Source organism: Electrophorus electricus, chromosome 22, assembly GCF_041902795.1.
Source record: "Electrophorus electricus isolate QZ-2024a chromosome 22, ASM4190279v1, whole genome shotgun sequence".
In the NCBI taxonomy this organism is placed as follows: Eukaryota; Metazoa; Chordata; class Actinopteri; order Gymnotiformes; family Gymnotidae; genus Electrophorus; species Electrophorus electricus.
Genome location: NC_137518.1, coordinates 562,244 through 569,859, shown reverse-complemented (window position 1 = coordinate 569,859; position 7,616 = coordinate 562,244).

Here is a 7,616-nt window from a genome sequence, read left to right as displayed (position 1 = left end):
TATGTCTCTTCTGTGGATTTACTGAGAAATATATATATTGTTGACTTTGAATGTGTGCATATAATGTTCTGCTATTTGTATGAAAAATATATGGCAAACATAAAACTGTTATTTTAAGATATGTATATGCCCAAAAATAAACATAAATCGTATAATTTTGCATAAATCATAAAACAAATCAAATTTGACATTTTTATGCAATGATTTAATTCACAGAAAATATTGCACCTCCTTTTAAACACGCAGAGTTGGTATGAGATGTGAATAAATGTGAAAACCATAACATTTGCAACAGTTTAAGTCAATGGTTCTTATTAGAGACAGGTCTTTAGTGTTGGGGAAATCTTGGTGACAAATTTTATACTCTCTCTCTCTCTCTCTCTCTCTCTCTATCTATCTATCTATCTATCTATCTATCTATCTATCTATATATATATATATATATATATATATATATATATATATATATATATATATCATAATTTACATTGATCTATCAAAATCAGAAAATAACAGACTTAACCGATGTATAGAAGGGAATACACGTGTTACAGGTGAAGAGAACCACTTTTATAAGTGGTGTGTTATCCAAATAAAATGTAGATGGTCCTTCTTTGAATAGCAGTGTGTCATATTATACAGACATCACCACTAAAAAGACATGCAGGAAAAAATATAAAATAAAATCAAAACAGGTATGTTTCTTAGAGGGCTGTCCAAAGAAGTCTTATAATGAGCGGTTTCATATCCCAGATATGACCAGAGAAATTAAACATTTAAAAAGCCCTGAAAATGTGCTGCATTTGCCCCATAAGGAAGCTCAGGTATCACTGGGCTGTCTGTGAGCTGTAAGGTCAGTGTGCACCTGCTCCCATGTGTGAGGGTTTACATCCACAGCTGTGTTAGGGGTCCTGTTCACAGCTGTGTTGGGGTTCTCGTCCACAGCTGTGTTAAGGTTTCCCTAGCTGTGCTAAGGCTCACGTCCACGATTGTGTTAAGGTTCCTATTCCACAGCTGTGTTAGGGTTCCTATTCCACAGTTGTGTTAATGTTTCCCTAGCTGTGTTAGGGGTCCTGTTCACAGCTGTGTTGGGGTTCTCGTCCACAGCTGTGTTAAGGTTTCCCTAGCTGTGTTAAGGCTCACGTCCACAATTGTGTTAAGGTTCCTATTCCACAGCTGTGTTAGGGTTCCTATTCCACAGTTGTGTTAATGTTTCCCTAGCTGTGTTAGGGGTCCTGTTCCACAACTGTGTTAAGGTTTGCTAGCTGTGTTAGGGGTCCTGTTCCACAACTGTGTTAAGGTTTCCTAGCTGTGTTAGGGTAATCTCTGCACATCCCTGCAGGTCCAATCACACAGCAGGAAATTGTAATGGTAGCTCAGTGTCAGGTGCAGCCAACCAGTGGCTGGGGGGCTTTCAGAAGTAAGTAAAGAGAAACTCATATCCTGCTTTTCACTGGCTGCATATGAAACAGCACAGCTGACTGAAACCAGACCAGTGCAGTGTGTATGTATGTGTTTATTGTGTATGTCGCACCTCTGACAAACTTGTCTCTACAGTTGTTGTTTAGATCACTGCTCATGATGGTAAACTAATGACATCAAAAGCAATATGAAGTGATGAACTGTAGGTCAGCAACACAAGACTTCAGTCCCTAACACACGGGCAGAGGGGTTATGGGAAAAGCAGCCATCGTTCGAGATAAACGATTCTGAAGCACTTCCGATTTCTGACACAGAGCCACATCTACCACTATCAAAAAAGATGTTTCCTAACTGTCATTCCTGCAAAACTGTCATTCCAGCCAACTAGCATCGATTTGGCTGATAATACTAACACAAGTCATTTTGACAGTCAACCAGTCCCTTAACTGCATATTCCAAGAATTTGGAGGCTGCCAGAACCACATCTGAGCAGCTCTTCTGAGTCTATGTGCTCAAAGTGCTGCTCTCAGAGGCAAAGGGTCTGTAGTTAAGAAAGAGAACACACGTCTTCTTCTGACAGAGAACACATTTTTAGTAGTCTTAGCAAAAACAATCTGATCTGTAACACGAGTGAGTCTCAGGGACTATAATTTGGTTTTATGAACTCATATGGATCATTAAAATAAAGGTTTTAACCTAAATGTTTAATATTACTCACTGCAATGAAAACTACACTGAACATCCCCTGTATCAGTTTTGATTGCTATGAGTTGTAGTAACATTTACCTGACACTTTTATCCAAAGCAATTTACATTTATGAGTGATTACAACTCAAGGGTTAAGGGCCTTGCTCAGGAGCTAACTGTCATTCTTGCAAAACTGTCATTCCAGCCAACTAGCATCGATTTGGCTGATAATACTAACACAAGTCATTTTGACAGTCAACCAGTGGCTGGGGGGCTTTCAGAAGTAAGTAAAGATAAAGTCATATCCTGGTTTTCACTGGTTGCATATGAAACAGCACAGTTGATTGAAACCACACCAGTGCAGTGTGTATGTATGTGTTTATTGTGTATGTCGCACCTCTGACAAACATGTCTCTACAGTTCTAGACCCATGACATTGTGATAATTTAAAATACCTTGAAAAGTATTTCTTCATATCCAAACATGCTTTGTGTAATTAGGGGCATCTAGAGGCCTGGGGCAGTTACAGGCCTAGATCAATTATAGCCCTGGGGCAGGTTCTGGCTTCTGTCAGGTGGGCACTAGAAAAACCCCAGAAGGAGCAGGGGGTGCCCGTTAGTGCTGATGTGGTTCCAGCGAGGGCGGGCTGACCAGCGCATGTTTACACTAAAGGACGCCGTGTGTCCGGCAGCAGGCGGGCTGTGGGAACGCGTGGACCAGACAGCGATGTACCTCTGTATTCTTTGTAATCACTCACACAGAATGGTATGGTTGAAAGCACACAGCTCTGATGTGAAAGGTGTTCCCCCAGCAAGAACTTTTTTTTTTTTTAATCTCTGTTAATTCTAGCTAAAAATTAGTCTTCCATGACTTTGCAGTGTCCACATGAACGTAGTCATCACTGGTATGGAGACATTGCTGCTCTGTTATTATTTATGCAAAATCACTATAATGACTCCACTTTCTAATGTAGCACTTATCAGATTTTGGCAGTTCGTCGTTAACCATTTCAAGAGAACGAAGATGAACTACTCATACTGGAATAACATCTAAGGATAAAAAACCAGAACAGCCAGTGAGTTTCTTACAGATTGTAAATATATATAAGTATATATATGAAGTCCCTGCTGAATATTTGACTCAATCTACAGAAAAATTTACGAGAACTTTATACTCTATTATTATTTTGGAAACAATAATAGAACATTTAAGCTCTGAAGAGTGAGTTTGGGGTATTTACTTCAAGTTCTCAGAAATACCATAACCCATTCAGATAAAAGCTTAAACCAACACGATTAATGTGGACTAAATCAATGAGAGGAAGCAAAAACACTTAATTTCTATCCAAAATAAGTAAACATATGTAGTTTGACTAATGTCCTCACATTAAGACACCTCAGGCTGAGTGGCAGAGATAAGAAAATGTGTGTGGGGGAAGGGAGAGTTGTTTAGATCACTGCTCATGACTAATGACATCAAAAGCAATATGAAGTGATGAACTGTAGGTCAGCAACACAAGACTTCAGTCCCTAACACACGGGCAGAGGGGTTATGGGAAAAGCAGCCATCGTTCGAGATAAACGATTCTGAAGCACTTCCGATTTCTGACACAGAGCCACATCTACCACTATCAAAAAAGATGTTTCCTAACTGTCATTCCTGCAAAACTGTCATTCCAGCCAACTAGCATCGATTTGGCTGATAATACTAACACAAGTCATTTTGACAGTCAACCAGTCCCTTAACTGCATATTCCAAGAATTTGGAGGCTGCCAGAACCACATCTGAGCAGCTCTTCTGAGTCTATGTGCTCAAAGTGCTGCTCTCAGAGGCAAAGGGTCTGTAGTTAAGAAAGAGAACACTTGTCTTCTTCTGACAGAGAACACATTTTTAGTAGTCTTAGCAAAAACAATCTGATCTGTAACACGAGTGAGTCTCAGGGACTATAATTTGGTTTTATGAACTCATATGGATCATTAAAATAAAGGTTTTAACCTAAATGTTTAATATTACTCACTGCAATGAAAACTACACTGAACATCCCCTGTATCAGTTTTGATTGCTATGAGTTGTAGTAACATTTACCTGAAACTTTTATCCAAAGCAATTTACATTTATGAGTGAGTACAACTCAAGGGTTAAGGGCCTTGCTCAGGGGCTAACAGTTGGAACTTGGTTCAAGCTCCACTACTGCCAACAACCTTCTGATAACATGTCAAGTACCTTAACCACTGAGCTACCACTGCCTCACATTTACATTTAATTGAACAGTGTGCACCATAAATGAGTCTGGCTATCTGTAAGATGAAACAGACTGTGTTAAATAACAATACATTTCTATATCTGTCATATCAAATATATGAGGACATTTTAAAAATGAAACATGAAATGAAATCTTTATTCAATAAGATTCATTTTCCAATAATAGATCCAAGAGAAACATATGATCACTTAATTCAAAATATAATTTAACTTCTTTAAACTAGACCAGGTCAGCATAATTTTGCAAACACAATCAACTGTGCTGCATTTTAAAAGTAATTTATGACCTGAGGTGCTCTTGCTCATTAAGGAAATCTGATGTGAAGGCAGAATTTAGCTAGCATTTCACTCCTGAGAAAAATGCCTTGTTTCCACACCCTCACAATCATTCTTGTATGTAATCCATCCACAGAACTACTTGAGTAAGTTAACAATTGAAAAACAATCATTCGTCATATTTGCTTCTATTTCTGCCTCCAGTTTTGAAATATTCACCACTTTGAAGTCTAAACTCATTGAAGCCTCTGTGAAAAACTCTTTCCTTCTCTGAGATTACTGGCAGAAAAAAAGGGCTTTATAGATGAACCAAAATGAACCATGAACCAAAATGAACCAAGCAAAGCCATGCTAGACTTCTCTGGTCTGGGAATCAAACCAGGGTCAACCCAAGTCAGGGAGCCAGACTCTAAATACAGTCTATAGGTAAGATAGGACAAAAAACTGCACAAGAAGGAAACAACCCCTCATAGGCCATGAAAAGCTTGCACGCAGCCAACTTGGTACACACTAAGACTTCACACTGAATAGTCTTTGTGAAGCTATTATATATGGTGGGACCACCTGCAGGTGATCAGGCAAATGAGCACTGATTGGCCCGTGGCTCGTGGTCTCCCTCTGTTGGTAGCCCACTGGCATTGTGTACGACCCATTACAAATATATGCTCTAATCCATCAGAATAAACAAGGATTTTTAGTCAGTGTTTTTCTAATATTTGTTTTTCTAAATCCTTATATGCACTCATTTTAAGAGGGGTTTTAACAGCAGTCTTGATCTAATTCTTTTAAAAGAGACAATAGGCCTTCAAATTGACATTTTTTGCATTTTACTTTTTGCATTTCTGGCATGTTCTCAACACTACCAGCAGAGCTTTTCTTTCTGGACAGCAGGATTCTTCTCTTTGTAAAATCATATGTGCTTTATTAAGTACATTAATACCCAAGTTAACCTTTGTCTTAGTACAAATAATACTGATGAAATTTCAGTATCTTTCCTTTGGGAGAAAAATGTTTAAACTAGAGAACTGTTAATTTACTTAAACTATGAGAAGCAACATGAGAAGAAAAATGTAACATTTTCATTAAGAATATTGCTCAGTTGGACAATAAATGTGTTCCCTCTTGTTCCACAGATATTAATAAGCAACGTCTACTTATACAAACAAAGCCTGAATTAGAAATGGAACAAACCAGAGAGTTGAGTTTCTGTTTAAACTGGTCCAACTATTATGAACATTGATAAGGTGGGCAAATGGTAACAAGTTAAAACACCAGTTACATCTTACAAATGTAAGATTTGTGAATTCTTTGTGCATTCCAACTGATCCTTTAAAATAAAATAATGTTTTTTTTTGTTGTTGGTTTTTTTGTTGTTGTTTTTTTTTACAATAAATGTTAATATGGACAATAATAACTCCTTTAAATGCTTCAGTGCATGAATACTCATAACATGTACTATTCAAACTTAATCATAACTTTACAGATCTGTGGATTCAAGTAACTCAAGACTTCAAAGATCTTTACAAAGTCAGTTTTATCCTGCACACCAGGTGCATCTGGTATTCAGTGCTGAAGGATCTTCTCACTACCACAGTGTCTGCCTGTTATATCAGCTGCTATAAACATAGGCAGCAGACATTAGCACAAGTGTTTGGTGGGAGACATTCTTTGTTACTGTTAGATATCGAAGTCTTTTCCAGCCTGGTCTCAAGTACAGTACATACTTATGAAGCTACACTGCCTTCTAGTGGCGCTTACGATTAAAAGAAGACAACTTCAACTAAAATATTACGATTTTTAAGAACATTTGGCTAGTCAGCATGCCACCACATAATTTTCCCTAAATTCATGGAAGTCTTGACTGTATAAAAACAAAATCAGTGAGACACATTTATGACATTTTTATTTCTTTAGTATCTTTCCAAAGATGAAGAAAAGCACGAATGTGTCCTCCCCATGAGGCAGTGCACGTTTGTCGCCATGGCAGCAGGAAGTGCAGTGGTGGCTGGAGGGGAAATGGAACGTTCTGCTTGACCAAGCAAAGGTCAAAGGTCAAAAGTGTGACAGACCCGGCATGTGTAAGGGCACATATCGCATCGCTCCCTGCAGCTCAACATGAGCGAACAGGCTTCTCCACTCTCCTGTACTAATGAATGGCGGAACAATGATTTATTGGAAAAATATCAATACAGATAGACTCAGTACTCTAGGTTCATGTCTTCTGTGGCTTAAGCTATGGGCTATATATTTACATTTTCATTCCTTTTGAATCCTAAGTCCTTGTGGTGCTTTCCTTTTCATCAGTGTACAGGTCTGAAATCAGATGGAAAATTGTAGCGTTGCATTGGTGTGATTTAGTGTCAAGGAAAGCTCATGCCTGTATAACCTGTAAATGCATAACCTGTTAATATGATTCCTGATTATACGCATAACGCATAACCATAAAACATGGCATTATTCAAGAATGACCAGGATACTGTGTTAATACTGAGAAATAAAACCTGACATTCTGAGTCTTACCTTAGGCTCATTCTAAACATACTAACACTTTATCTCTTCAGAGGGCATGTTTATGTTTATTTTAGTCATGGTTTTAAGAGTTTCGATCCTATCACAGATTATGCCAGTGCTTTGAAAATCTACAACAGGCATAATATAATCTACAGACTGAGTTTACAGATCTATATTCTTAATCTTCATTATTGATTTGTGTTTCACCTCTGTGTTTGAACCTATTTTTGTATTTCTACTTTAGTCTTATAATGGCACTGTTATTTCATATTTATTACTTAAGAGGAGGTGTGTTTTTGTAATCTCATTATTTTGTGTTTTCAGAACGTTTGCCACGTGTAAGCATGACTTCTGTTTCTTGTTTATCATTTGTTTTAAAGTTCGCCTGGAGTGTATATGTGGACTGTGTAATCTGTTATGTCCATGGTTTGGCGAAGTACAGACATCGCGGCGGTGCT